Genomic DNA, 16,260 nt, shown 5'->3' with positions numbered 1-16,260 from the left:
GACCTGGTGGAATCGTGCTATAGAAGACCTGGAGGTGGTCTTTTGCCATAGAAGACCTGGAGGTGGTCTTCTGGCATAGAAGACCTGGAAGTCTTCTGCCTTATAATACCGGGATGTCTACTGCCATAGAAGACTTGGAGGTCTTCTGCCTTAGTAGACCTGGAGTTGGTCTTCTGCCATAGAAGGTGGTCTTCTACCGCAGAATACCTGGAGTTGGTCTTCTGCCATAGAAGATCTGGAGATGGAGGTAAAATACCTGGTGGTCTTCTGCCATAGAAGACCTGGTGGCCTTCTGCCAAAGAGGACCCGGAGGTCTTCTGCAATAGAAGACGTGTAGGTCTTCTGTCATAGAAGACGTGTAGGTCTTCTGCCAAAGAAGACCCGGAGGGGTCTATTTGGATACAGATATGACTTAAACGTGCATCATTGGAGTAACGGTTTAAGATCCTAGGACCCTTTGGACCAAATACGTTTCAGGACATTTGAAGACGATGTAGGGGTATCCGCCCGTCTGTCTGGCTTTTGCGCACGATAACTCTCGATGGGAGTATCCGATTTGGTCCAAACGTGGTAAATTGTAATATTATTGTCAAACTTAGATCGAGTTCGGGATGGCCAATATTGGATGGCCTTCTGGTACCTCCCGCACGAAAGGTCTAAATTTTCACAGAAAATAATTTACATTATAAAACACGAAAGGATCATCCACAAACGCAAACTTTGCAAAAGCCAATATATGTATCAAAAATGGACAATATCGGTCCACTCTATCATGTACCTCCCTCACAAAGTATCAGAATTTTCAATATTTATATATCTCACAAATTGCGAAACAAGTCAGCGATCCTATTCAAACTTAGTATATCTAAATATTTCTCTAAATTAGAGATCTGATGTGAATATGAATTTTATCGGCCCACTGCTTCTGGTAACTTCTCCACAAAAGGTTAACATTTTGATTAACAATCATTCGCATAAAATTGGAAATAAATGTTCGATTTCCTGTATTTTTTGCATATCTCGACCTTTTTATCAGAATTAAAGTAAGCGGAATACTTTGATTCACTATATCTGGTACCTCACAAACATTTCTACATTTTCCAAAAATTAACAGATATCTTACACCAAGCAGATAAAGAAGTCGTAGATAGTTATATCAGACCTATCTGATACGCAATGGACAATAACAGATCAAAATCAAAATGTATTAAAAAAAACGGACAGCACTTTTTAAGTTTTTTTTTTTTTTTTGTTTTCATAATAAAATTGGAAACACAAAATTATCCTCCTTTGCATTAAATTATACCTATCAACCACAGCTTAAACGACTGTCAATGCTTAGTTAACAGGTTCAGTGTATACCCACATATTTGTTTGAATATTCAAAAATAAAACAAAAACACGGATACTGTGTTATCAGTCACAAATTGCACACCATTGAACGCCAAACGTTTGCCGTTCGCATCAGTCCAACAATAATAAACAAACGTAGAAGTCATGGATCTGTTGAGGAGCCGTCATATTTTTGCATTTATGCTCGTTTTACATTGGACAATCGGGAATATAAAGCTTCGGCAAAATCCCACGGTGCAGAGGAACCGCCAAGTTCAGAGATGCCTCCAATAAGAGATGAAGTAGGCTTTTTTCAACTCTTAATATCAAAATAATAATATTTTTTTTTATTTTTAGAAAAAAATTATCTCGACCATATTCGTAGTCCCCGTACAAAAAAATTGCGGATATAGACATAATGGAAAGCCAATAAAGTGTTAATGTTTACAACTTGTTCGTTTATACGCCGCAAATGGTTGTGTTTATTCATTATTTGTTTTGAATATATTTCAGTGCTAAAACCAATGAATGTGGTTTTATTGGAAAATTATTTAATTCATTTTAATATCTAAGGCTTATGGCTACAGATACCAGAAAAGGACTACGTATATAGTGCGACCTGCCTTTGCTAAAATTAGGAGTTCAGAACCAGCGTACGAAACAAATCATGTACCGCTCACAAGAAGTCACAAACACAAACAATTCAATGTGAAAAGTACAAAAAAAAAAAAATAATAAAATCAATTGTTTAATCTACTTGGGCCATGAGTTGCCGAGCTATATCGTTTGCAAACGAATCGCCAAGACGTTTCCAAACATTTCCAATAAAAAATATAAATTCAACTCAATATTAATTTGTACATTATTTTTAATGAGTTAATACACAAGCAAACGTTTTCATCATCATTAGATCATTTCAAACTTTCGAAATCCTAATATTTTTGTCAGTTTTAGGTTACGTGCAAAAATTTGGTATAATTATAAGTCTTAAAAATTGGGAAATATTTCAAATTTTACACATCCACTCGTTCTGGTACCTCCCTACATCGGATAAAAATTTTGAATAGCCCTGAAGCTCGTAAACGCGAGATGATTCCTTTGAAACTCGACACATCTCAATATTTCTATCCCCACAAGATGTCATGTGATGATGGGATTTATCGGTTCATTTCTTCTGTTACATCCCCCCCAACGGGTCAGAATTTTGAATAGCCATGAAGCTCGTACAACGCGAATGAGCATCCGATTCTTTCCAATATTTCCTCCTTTACTTTCCTTTCCCTTTTGATATTTCAATATTTTTATCAACACAAGATCTGTCTTGAAGGTGACATATGCAGAGTGAGATGAAAAAACTGCTACCAATTTCACACTGCTGTCATATCTAAGCCACTCTATGAACAGCTGTTAAAATCATTTCAGTGACAGCTCATTATATAGTTTACAATCGTACAAAAGCATTTTGCTGAGAATTTTCCAGAAAAAAGTTATTCGTGATAGAATTCGAGCGTGATAGTGTGATTTCTTTATATTTGGCTGGAAAACCACAAGTGGCTATCGCTAGAGCACTCTAGCATTTAAATGTAAATAAATCGTTTATGTCTCGTTCCATCGCTCGTTACCGTGAGCAATGGTATCGTAGCCCGACGTCAGCAGAAATGGTTGGAAAAGTAAAGAAGCGACTTGATCGAAACCCGCGTCGCAGTGGCCGAAAAATGGCTCGTGAGCTGAACAAAAGAAAATAGACTCAAAAACGCTAAAGGGTTGCTCCGCTTGGTCGAAAGTGGTGAACTGCTGAATTTGGTTTTCTCGGATGAGAAAACATTCGTTGTCCAGCAGTTTGTAAAAAAACAAATTGCCAAAGAGGTCAGCTGAAATTTTGCACCTTCGGTTGGCCACCAGAACTCAAGCGACGGCCGTGGTGATGGTGTGGGCGCCATAACAGCCGATAGTCGATCTCCGCTCGTATTAATCAACCGTGGAATCAGAATAAATGCCGAATATTATGGCAAAAATATTCTGGAGGGTTTATTAAAGCCTTGGGTACGCAAGCCTTGGTACGCTTCGCCGAGAATGGGCCAAAATACCGCAGAGTAACATTCAGGCAGCGTGTGACGGTTTCATTCACCGTTTGAAGGTCATAATTCGTGCCAAAGGTGATCAATTCGAACAAATCTAAACTTATTTTAAAATTTGGTGCTATTTCCGACACTTTTTTCATTCAATAAAATTTAAAAAAAAATGTAAAAAGTATGGCGTTTATATATTTATATTTATTTATTATTTTTGTTTTTGTTAAACCCAAATCATCTTTTTCTTAAATATCACCACATTATAGAAATAATACGGATCACCGTGAAAGGAAGTTATTAAAAAGTAATCATCAATATCTACATGGTATCGGCTGGCCATTGTGTCTGTATCCACACGGAGAATATCTTTCTGGAGTATAGAATAAAAAGCCTACCATCTAACAAAAAAAAAATTATAAATTAATAAATAAATAAAAATATCAATATGCCCATTTTATATATCTCTATACTCTTACCTGTGTTGAATTGTTTGTTGAATCTTCCATGTCTTGTCCTCGCAGACATTTTATACTTATTATTGCCAATAAAATAAAATATAAAATGCTGATTTTCATACTAATGCCGTAACAGATGCGCTCAAACTGAATAATTAATATTCAATACAGTAGAATTCCTATTTATACATAACCTAAGCACAATAAATTAGCACGGTTGATTAGGAAAAGCTTATGCATTCAAAATACAGCAAAGCTGTTTTATTTTTTATATTATTCTTATTTTCCTTATCATATTAGTACGGGAAACCAAACATTTAACTTTATACGAATGGTACACTATTTAGTACATTTTTGTCTTTTTCATATGTTTTTGGTACGAATTCCAAATAAATTGGGCGTAGATTCCATCATGATTTCTAACAACTTTAATTGGATGAGGTGTATGAACCTATACTTATGTTCAAATTTTCATGACTACCTTCATCGTACGGTCCAAAAAATACCTTATTTTTGCAAATTTTTAAATTCCAACTCTACTTGTTCAGCCAACATTTAAATTATACGAAATTTAGTACCGTTTAGTGCACATAAGTAGGAATTTAGGAACTTAGTCCTACAATGCAATAGTAATCTTATTTCTAAATTTCAGAATTCCAGCTCTATCTATCCAAATCGAAATTGTACAAAATTTAGTACCATTAGTACTTTTCGTGTACATAAGTATACATTTCGAAAACTAGCTCCATATCCCAAGCCTACACTCAGCCAGTAATATTATTTTCAAATTTCAGAATTCCAGCTCCATCCGTTCCCTGCAAATTCATTTTGTACTAAATTTAGTACCGTTTAGTACTTTTCGTATACATAAGTAAACACTTCCAAAACTAACTCCTTACATCGGCTTGACCACTCCGCAACCTTGATTCCCATTCCTAATTTCAAGTTTTAAGCTCTACGAAATAGTATCAAATGTAGTACATTTTAGTAATTTTCATACACTTCTAGTGTAAATTCCCAATAACCCTATGGGGTACATCTATCATACACTTTATCAGTGACCCACATATAAGAATTCTAGCTCCATTGCTTCCTCAAATACAAAGGGTACCATATTTAGTACTTTTTAATATTTGTCGTACCTTTCTAGTTCGGATTTCCAGAAACCCGGCCTTATCTAATCCCTCTCGACCAAAAATGCCCCTCGCCCAAATTTTAAGATTCCAGCTTTGAACTGTTATATTCTATTTTATGAAAGTTTTGATTACTCAAAATGTTGACCGCTTGTGGGGAAGGTAGCTGAAGGAGGTAAGTTATTAAAATCATTATTTCGATGAGGCACGGCTTGGCCAGCCAGCCATACAAAGGAGCGGATGGACACCGCTAGATCGACTTTATATGTCCTGAAACATATTTCGTCTAAATAGTCCTATGTTCTAAATTCGTTAGTTCAATGGGGCCAATTTTGGCCTATCAAATGATATTCACTCTCTGTGCCCATACAGCTGAGGGAATACAGGAAAAGATAAAAAACTGCAACAAAGTCAAACGCCATAATTTTTACATTTTTTTTTAGTTTTATTAAATGAAAGCAAAAATGTCGGATGTAGCATCAAATTTAAAATATGTTTAGATTTGTTCGAATTGGTCAACTTTGGCACGAATTATGACCTTCAAACGGCCAATGAAACCGTCACACGTTGCCCGAATGTTGCTCTGCGGTATTTTGGCCCATTCCCGGTGAAGCGTTTGCTTGAGTTGACCGACATTTGGTATTTTTTAGTGCCAACCTTGCTTGCCAAAATACTCCAGACGATATAGTCCAACGGATTGGTATCCGGAGATTTTGGTGGCCATATTGTGCGCTGGAAATGAAGCCAGGCACCTCATTTTGTAACCATTCTTAGGTGGCGTGTGCTGAGTGCGATGGTGGTGAGTCCTGTTAGAATGTCCAAGGTTTGCGGCCAAAATATTTGTATGCCCAAGGCTTTAATATACCCTCCAGAATATTTTCCCGATAATATTCGGCATTTATTCTGATGCCACGGTCGATTAATACGAGCACACCATCACCATGGCCGGCGCTTGTGTTCTGATGGCCAACTGCAGGTGCACATTTTCAACTGACCTCTTTGGCAAGAAAACACGATCACTTTGTTTGTTTACAAACTGCTGGACAACGAATGTTTTCTCATCGAAGAAAACCAAATTCGGCAGATCACAACGTTCAGCCAAGCGAAGCTACTCTTTAGCTCTTTTGAGTCAATTTTCTTTCTGTTGCGGTGTAAGTTCTGGCACCTTTTTGGAATTTCAATGGCTTTACCCCGAGCTCATTTTTCAATAATTGCCGAATGAAATATTGCGATATGTTCAAATCACGAGCCATTCGGCCACTACGACACGGGTTTCGATCAAGTCGATTCTTTACTTTTCGAACCATTTCTGCCGATGTTGCTGTTTTCTTCGTTCCACTTTCTTGACGTCGGACTACGGTAACGAGCGATGGTACGAGACACAAAATATTTATTCACATATAAATCCTGGAGTGCTCTAACAATAGCCACTTGTTATATTTCCAGCCAAATATAAAGAAATCACACTATAACGCTTGAATTCCATCACGAATAACTTTTTTTTTTGGAAAATTTTCACCAAAAATGCTGTTGTACGCTTGAAAATTATATAATGAGCTGTTACTGGAATAATTTTAACGGCTGTGGGACGAGTGCTTAGAAATGACAGCAGTCTGAAGTTGGTTGCAGTTTTTTCATCTCACTATATCGGTCCATCTATACCGGTCTTATCTATACCTGTCCACGTTTTCATATAGCCTCCCCAAAACTGTAAATCCCGGCATTCGATGTTTTTACGATTTTAGCTCTATTTTTCACGGAATTCTTTAGATTTGGTGTTAGGAATTTTTAATGGGCTCTTTGTTGGCAGAGCATTGCCTCTATAAGTTCGTATTTTCTATAGCCCCCATATGATATAGCAGTACCTCCCGATATTCGGAGTCATGGTGATTTCAGCCACAAATTTTCACGAAATTACTTTTATTTTGATAACATTTGATAACCCCTATGGCGGAAAATTATTCTTATAAGTCCCTTATGCTATTTTGGAGTTCTTAACTGTATTCTGTATCCAATTCACTAGCATTTGCAGTTCGTTCAAACTTCATCAATATTGGTCTATTCATTCTAATTATATTACACCATCGGCTACGGCATAGGAATTACTACTTTAAAAAACTAAAATAATTTTTTGGCACTGGATTCTTTTGCTATGAAAATATGAAATGAAAAATATTTTATTTATAAAAGTTTTAATTTGACATTTTTTTTTTAATAATTTTCATTAAATATTTTAATAGAACAAGCATTGATTATTGAATTATACATTATTTGCAAACTATTTTTTTAAATAATTGGTTGTATTTATTCGTCACATTTCCACAAATACACATTGTCTGAAATAAAAGTCAATTCCACGAGGAACTTCTCACACACTCACCACCCTCAGTTATGGTCTTAATTCAGGGTTTCGGACAAATAATCACCTGACCATTATGTTTTATTCCGCAATTCTTTGCCTGATATTGAAATATCGATTTCCCACGACGACTGATAGCAGGTGGCTAAGAAAATACACTTTGTTAGATACAAATACACAAATCTAAAATTGGAGGTGCTGCCGCAAACACTCACTGATTCTGCTGCGGTACTATTTGCATTCAATTCCACTGGTGTCGATTTGGTTCCATTTGATTTTGGTTCATTGGCTTCGAGTATTACACAAGCGATTAAAAATACGAATAATTTTGTAAACATTACTTCTTATTTTCTTTGCGGTTCAAGTCAGACTGAGATTAAATGATTCAGCCCAGAATTGATTCTTCTTCTTGTTCATCAGAAAGATTGTAAGAAAAGTGCAGTTCTGGGAAAGAAAGCTAAATGCAATTTTCGGTGCGTCATTACGTGGTGATGATATGTGAGAATCATGTGGGAGAAACGACTTGAATTCTAATGTGTGTCAAATTTAACCAATATGGGTTTTTGTGGCATATTTTTAGGCGCTGCTATGTAAAATATTTAATTTAAGGCAAATGTTGAAAATATATCAATCAAGTTATATTATTTGCATGGTACTGGCGACCCGGCTATTGGACCGCCCGTTAAAGTTTGTAAGACACATGCTGTGCTCAAAAATAATGGCTTTCAATTGAAGTCAATTTAAGCTTTTCCATTCATTTATTTCCAATACACAATATTTACGAAAAATAATAAAATAGATACTTGTCGTATTCCTTAGAAGATTGTTATTGAAATATCTCCATATACAGGCCCCCATCATAAAAAGGTCAATATAGTGCACTGTTTTGACATAGGTACTATAAATTGATACCAGCCGATGTTAGTCATGGTGAAGTTCCCAAGCATATTTCCGAACCAAACTACAACTTTTCATAAAGATATCTTGATATTTTTGCTAAAAAAATGTAAAGTACCGACCGACTTAATGCATTTTAACCATAGAGCATGCTTTGCCTGTTTACATAATGGTAGTGCTCAATCTTGCGATTATAAGTTCCTAAGAATATATAAACCTTTATTGGTATCATATATTTGCGGTATTTTGGTGATTTCGACCTCAAGAATAACTGTTATTTCAAAATGGATATGTCAACCAGGTATATTTAAGGTGGCTGAAAGACCCTATTACATGGCTCTGATTTAAACATCGAAACCGAATTCGAATTGAAATTGATAAAGCACTTGATCAAATATTATCTGTTCACGTTTCATCATGCAACTGCAAATTTTGCAAATGCAAATTTTTAGGACAGCAAGGGTCGACTTTTTTTACCCTACTAAAGGTATTATGTCTCTGTGCATTTGTTTGTAACATGGAGAAGGAAGCTCATAGTTACTTTTGAGGATATTCATAGAATCACTTTCTGAGTCGATTTATCCATGTCCATGTATTTTTGTGAACAAAACGCAGGTTGTATTTATTATCCGATTAAGATTAATTTTTGCGAACAATATTTGTTTGGCCAAAGGACGATCCCTATTGGAATTGGTGATAATCGGATCAGATTTAGACTTAGCTCCCATATATATCTTCAAACGATTTCGGGATAATTGTTGTGCACCAAATGGCCAATATAAGTCCTAAAGACCTGAATTTTGGTACATCCCGCCGAATTCAGTCTAGAAGCAAGTACATCAAATTTGGAGAAAGCCGGTTCAGATATAGCTATAGGCTCTATATATATATTTTTCATCCGATTTGGGGTTCCTCACATGCGTAATATGCCTTCCACAAGAATAATATTCAGATACTGCTCGAAAATACCTTTGTCAAATTTTATTGAGATCGGTTCAGACTAGGATATAGGTTCCATATACATCTTTATTGTGCATCAAATGGCTAATATCAGTCCAAGCGGACTGAATTTTTGCCCTTACGACTGAATTCATCCTAGCAACAAGTACTTCAAATTTGGTGTAGATCGGTTCAGATATAGCTATAGCTCCCATATATATGTTTCATCCGTAATATGCATTCGACAACAATGATATTTGGTGCCAGATATCTTTTAGAGCTCGGAAATACCTTTGCCAAATTTAATCAAGAACGGCTAAAATTTGGATATAGCTCCCATATATATCCTTAATCCGATGTCATGTTTATTGTGCAAATAATGGCTAATTTCGGCCCAAATAGAGTGAATTTCAGGACGTACGTTTTCATTTGTGGACTCCGTCTTTTCGAAGTGATATCATGCACTTTATAGCAATGTTATTTGGTATAAAAGATTAAAAAGTCTCCGTCAAATTTAGTTAAAATCGATTCAGAATTGTATATGCCTCCTATAAAGGTTGATGGTTGGTATGATTTACTTCATATAAATTCTTTTGCAACAGGAGCTCTACTAAATATGCACAGTGGTGTAGGGTATCATATAGGCGGCCCGCCCGACTTTTGACTTTTCCTTACTGGTTTTATATATTATTTTATGACAGTTGAGTTCATTATGGAAAATATACCGGATGATATGGACCAGTACCTGATCTACGTTTGCTATTAATGGTAAAACCTGATTTCTTTGCACGAAATCGTAGTCTATCGCTTATTATATTTCAATATTTGCACCGCTTTTGGGGGAGGTACCAAAAAGGGTTAATCGGTGTATCTTATATGCACGAAAGATTTGATATTGAAAGATATTTAAAAAGAAAATCGCAGACTCAATTAATATTTTATTAGAATAGTTTCGAAATACTTTTCGTATATTTATAAACTTCACCATACTATAGAGGTTATATTAGGTTTGTTATTCCATTAATAACTCCTCGAAATAATCATTTTAGACCCCCACAAATATATTATTGGTCAATATAAAATTCAATGTCGATTTAGCCATTTCCTTTTGTCTGTAATTTTGTAACCATTTTAGTGCAATTTGTAATATATGAAAAGATACATTTTGATAGATGGTACCATTGAGTCCTTTTATGGACTTTTGTGATAATTTCCCAAAACACATAAATTTTGCACCAACAATGTAATTTTACAAAATTATAGATTTCCTGTGTTAAGTGAAATTTTCCGTATTTTTATACCCTACACCACAAGGTGGTCAGGGTATTATGTCTTTGTGCATTTGTTTGTAACAGGCAAAAGGAAACGAGATAGACCCATAGTTCCTTTTGATGATCTGCATAGAATCACTTTCTGAGTTGATTTATGCATGTCAGTCCGTCTGTCCGTCCGTCTGTCCATGTATTCTTGTGAACAAAATGCAGGTCGCATTTATTATCCGATTGAGATGAAATTTTGCAAACAACATTTGTTTGGCCCAAAGACGAACCCTATTGAAATTGGAGATAATCGGTAAAAATTTAGATATAGCTCCCATATATATCTTCGTCCGATTTGCCTTTTATTGTGCACCAAACGTGTAATATCAGCCCGAATTGTATGGAATTTTGCACATACAACCAAATTAGGTCTGAAAATAAGTATGCCAAATTTTATCGAAATCGGTTCAGATATAGCTATAGCTCCCATATATATTGTTCATCCGATTTGATATTTTTGTCCTCCGCAGCCGTAATATGCCCTCTGTAACAACGATATTCAGGGAAATATATCAAATACAGCTCAGAAATATCTTTGCCAAATTTTATCGAGATCGGTTCAGATTTGGATATAGTTCCCATATATATTTTTATCCGATTTCAAATTAATTCCGCACCAAATGGGCAATACAAGTCCGAATTTGAAAGATACAAATGCTTCGGCATATTTAGTCCTTTGAATTTTAAATTATAATTATAATCATAGCGTGTATGATTGAATTCTCCCATAAAAACTTTTAATTATTAAGTGGAGCTCAACTAAATTAGCAAAGTGGTGTAGGGTATCATAAAATCGGCCCCGCCCGACCATTTTATTGCGAACACATATCACAAGAAAAAAACATTTAACCGCTTTTATTTTTTTTTATATCTCTAAAATATAAAAAAAAATTCCTGCAAATATTCAATCAAATCTCAACTGAAACCTCTTTCATCACTCATACGTCACTGTGTATGTGTTTGCGTGCGTATGTTACATAAACTCCTCCACTAAAAATACGATAATCACACGCCCCAACAGCCAGCTTCTCAAACATCAGGCAACAGGTAAAAAAATGCCAGTTAACGACATAAAACCGCTCTACGAATGCGAATTTATGACAACTAAATCAAAATCAAACAATGCAAAAGGTCAATAGAAACGGACAGGTTGTGTCGGGTGTTGGTTGCATCAGGTTTGACAGTGGTTAACGACTAACTCGTCCTCAATCGGCATCACAACTGCAATCATGCTCATACTTCGATACATCATAACTTATTGATTTTGAAAATAAAACAAATAGAAAATAAAAACTCGAGAGCTTAGTTATATTCGTTGAATAACAACACCTGTGATTGATGACTCTAACCATGAGTTGATGCGGAGCTCAGTTGCTGCGGTTCTCTTTCAATTGAATAACTAAATTAATACCCGGCAATAAACTGTGAGAATGGGTGCTTGTGGATTTCGGTTGAAAATTTCTATGGAATCGTTTTTTACGTTTTTATTGTAATTTTTTTACAGCAACAGAATGAAACTATATTTACATTCATGTATTACATGAAAAGGTTCATGTTAACATTTATAAACAATATGTGTCTCACAAAACATTAATAAAAAAGAAAAAGAACGACACGTGCTGCAACAACATTGCGGCAGACATTGTGGACTGTGTGTTTTGCAATAGAAGACCTCTACGTCTTCTCCGAACGATAGAAGCGCTCTAGGTCTTCTTCGGACGATAGAAGTCCTCTAGGTTTCCTCTGAACAAAGGAAGATCTCTAAGTCTTCTCTGGACGATCAGTCTCCTACAGACGATAGAAGACCTTAAGGTCTCCCATAGGCAACAGAAGACCTATAGAGAATAGACGACCTTAAGGTATCCTATAGAGAATAGAAGACCTTAAGGTCTCCTATAGAGAATAGAAGACCTTAAGGTCTTCTATGGAGAATAGAAGACCTTGAGGTTTCCTATAGAGAATAGAAGACCTTAAGGTCTCCTATAGAGAATAGAAGTCCTTAAGGTCTCCTATAGAGAATAGAAGACCTTAAGGTCTCCTATAGAGAATAGAAGACCTTAAGGTCTCCTATAGAGAATAGAAGACCTTAAGGTCTCCTATAGAGAATAGAAGACCTTAAGGTCTCCTATAGAGAATAGAGGAGCTTAAGGTCTCCTATAGAGAACACAAGACCTTAAGGTCTCCTATAGAGAACAGAAGAACTTAAGGTCTCCTATAGAGAACAGAAGACCTTAAGGTCTCCTATAGAGAACAGAAGACCTTAAGGTCTCCTATAGAGAATAGAAGACCTTAAGGTCTCCTATAGAGAATAGAAGACCTTAAGGTCTCCTATAGAGAATAGAAGACCTTAAGGTCTCCTATAGAGAATAGAAGACCTTAAGGTCTCCTATAGAGAATAGAAGACCTTAAGGTGTCCTATAGAGAATAGAAGACCTTAAGGTGTCCTATAGAGAATAGAAAACCTTAAGGTCTCCTATAGAGAATAGAAGACCTTAAGGTCTCCTATGGAGAATAGAAGACCTTGAGGTCTTCTATGGAGAATAGAAGACCTTTAGGTCTCCTATGGAGAATAGAAGACCTTAAGGTCTCCTATGGAGAATAGAAGACCTTGAGGTCTCCTATGGAGAATAGAAGACCTTGAGGTCTCCTATGGAGAATAGAAGACCTTGAGGTCTCCTATGGAGAATAGAAGACCTTGAGGTCTCCTATGGAGAATAGAAGACCTTGAGGTCTCCTATGGAGAATAGAAGACCTTGAGGTCTCCTATGGAGAATAGAAGACCTTGAGGTCTCCTATGAAGAATAGAAGACCTTGAGGTCTCCTATGGAGAATAGAAGACCTTGAGGTCTCCTATGGAGAATAGAAGACCTTGAGGTCTCCTATGGAGAATAGAAGACCTTGAGGTCTCCTATGGAGAATAGAAGACCTTGAGGTCTCCTATGGAGAATAGAAGACCTTAAGGTCTCCTATAGAGAATAGAAGACGTTAAGGACTCCTGCAGGCAATAGAAGACATTAAGATCTTCTGTAGACAATAGAAAATATTAAGTTCTCCTATAGACAATAGAAGAACGTAAGCTCCTTAAAGTCTCCTATAAGCAATAAAAGACCTTAAGGTCTTATAGACAATAGAACACCTTAAGGTCTCCCATTTGCAATACAAAACCTTAAGGTCTTTTACAATAGAAAATCTTAAGGTCTCCTGTTTACAATAGAAGAGCTTAAGGTCTGAAGACAGTAGAGGCTTCAAGGTCTGGTCAAGCGATTTAAGCCGGTTCTTCTGTGCTCCATGGAACTCATTTAATCTTTAATGGACGATAAAAATGCACACAATTATGTGTATGATATATTTGTGACATTTGCAATATGTCACTGTGAAATATGACATAGCACACCAGCATATTAAAGAAGTTCTCATTGAAAAGTTCATTTCAACATAAATAAGCGGATTTTGCAGTTACTTTGTTTCACAACCTAACAAAACAAATTAAAAGTTTTTTTTGTCTACAGAGATCCTATTTCGCTTTTTTCCTTTTCCAACAAAATGGGACATTTTCTGTTAGCAAATTGTCGTTGTCTGCCAACTCCTACCACCTGTACAGGGTGGTATCGCCCACCTTGGTTTTTTTGCATGTCATTTATCAATTGCCACTTTACTGAGAACGACTTTTGTGAGTTACCAAACCAACAAGCCAACCAACTTCTATAATAGCCACATTCAACTTCAAAGTACGGAAATGTTTTGTCATAAATTAATGGAACTTACGAACTTAGCATTGACTGTGTGGTTCGTTAAACTTTAGGTAATAATTTTAAATTGCAACAACGCCCAACAGCGGCGCTTTGAATGTAACTATGTGCGGCAGAAGAGTGGAACATAAAATCGTTGCACTTCGTGAAACCTTTAAATTAATTACAAGCGTTTACTACGCTCAAGGATTTCCTCTCTGCTGAACCTAGGAAAGAACAACAAATGGGCGTTGTTAAGACGCCAACAGAAGTTCAGAGTGTAAACAAGTTGGCTGTCGGGCAAAAATGGTTAATCACTTTAAATGTTGTAATGAGCAAACATAGTTTAATGTGTGTGTGTGAGGGGACAATTTATGAGAACTATTCCTGGAATGAAATGAAGATATTTAGTGAAAAATGCAGACGACTAAATAATTTTCAGAATGGGTAGTAAAATGTTATAACTTGCAATTATTGTGTGTTATGAAAGGGGAAATATTCAGTATATGTAATAGCTGAATTCCAATACACATTATTATACTTTTCTATTTTCAGATCACATATGATGCAATAGCTCCCCAGTCCCAGCATACCCAGAACCCAAGACAATAATCAACCAAATTAGACAATATGAGTCCGGAAATTTCAATTCAATTTTCAACCGCCTGTCCCAGGTAATTTTTTATATATTTTGCATTTGTGATTAAGTCGAAACTATACTAGAACGCAACAAGTCATATATAAACTCTAATTGTACCGATCGAATTCTTACCAGATTCTTAGTTTATGTTCATTTGATTTCACACAAATATTGGAATGTGCAAAGTTTGATGATACTCGGAAAACAGTTTTTTCAGATATGGATTAAAAAGAAAAACTTAAAAAGTAGCAGTCGGTTTGCCGACCGATTAACAACCCACAGCAGTTGAACATTACTTTATGTATATAATTTATTTTATTATAATTTTATGCGTTGCCGGCTAGTACTTTTATTCTTTAATTCATATTTTTTAAAGCATAATAAACCACACTGATCTGATTTATGTATGCGCCACAATTTTTATTATAAGTAATGACTTAATATAAATTTTTGACTTATTTTTCAGTCATGGGCGTTAATTTGAGTGTTGAAAAGCTATAGATATAGAACATCTATAATAGTCCTATGTGAAAACCCAGGTTAGTTTTGGGTATTGTAAAGAGCTTAGCAACATTTTCCATTCAAATGAGTTGTATTTTGGAGTTTGTATTTTCAAAGTTTAGAATACCGTGCTGCGTGGTACTTAGTTTTGTAAATCTCATAATTAAGGTCAGAAAGATTTCATAATAGGCAAAGTTAATTACTCTTTTACACCCATTAACGTAGGATGGAAATTAATTCTTTGTAATTTAAATTGTCCGTTGGAGACCCCATAAAGTCCATATTTTTCATCATAGTATAATTCAATGACGATTAACAAATGTTCGATTCCGTGCTACTTTCAAATATTCGTAATTTTTTCATGTTTCTGCCACAATTTCCGACTGAATGAGTCCCAGGTTTACATTTCGGAGTTTATTTCACATAGAAGTTCATGTGTTCCTAACCAATATTCTCTTGGGGGGTTACAAATTCAATAGAATACACAATTTTCTTTTCTGACCACTCTTGGGGATACACTAATGTGGGGACTATACTTAAATAAATGCCCATGTGGACAATTATCTGTAAGATGTTTCTCTACCCCAAGGTAGCCTAAATACAATTTTTTAGCCAAATCAATTGATGAATATGATCAAAACCAAGATGGGTCATTCTCCGAAAATTGAAAATTTTATTCGAAGAGGTTTTCTACCCACTTAGATATAAAAGTGCCAAATAAGGGCAAAAAAAAGCATGAAAAAGAACAAGTAAAAAAGATGTAATTGAAGATGAACTTTCAAAACCAATAAAATCCGTTAAAAAATCTGTTCAAATCTTAAAAATACCGAATATAGCTGTTATATTAAACCCTAATACGAAAACATAGATCTGCATAGGTAACTT

The 16,260-nt window shown here is 35.5% G+C and overlaps 1 protein-coding gene and 1 long non-coding RNA gene across 2 annotated transcripts in view; both read right to left on the bottom strand.

Annotated features, from left to right (window-relative positions):
• The window catches only part of LOC101900555 (corticotropin-releasing factor-binding protein), an 88,854-nt gene that overhangs the window by 45,231 nt on the left and 27,363 nt on the right, over nt 1-16,260 (bottom strand). The window lies entirely within an intron of this gene.
• LOC101897228 (uncharacterized) lies at nt 3,584-4,439 on the bottom strand. The gene is made up of 2 exons (XR_225597.4): nt 3,881-4,439; nt 3,584-3,802 (listed from the first exon to the last, which is right to left on the bottom strand). It is a non-coding gene; the product is annotated as an uncharacterized LOC101897228 (long non-coding RNA).

This window comes from Musca domestica, unplaced genomic scaffold, assembly GCF_030504385.1.
Source record: "Musca domestica strain aabys unplaced genomic scaffold, Musca_domestica.polishedcontigs.V.1.1 1, whole genome shotgun sequence".
In the NCBI taxonomy this organism is placed as follows: Eukaryota; Metazoa; Arthropoda; class Insecta; order Diptera; family Muscidae; genus Musca; species Musca domestica.
Note: the sequence above shows the minus strand (reverse complement) of the source record. Positions and strands in the feature narration are given on the sequence as shown.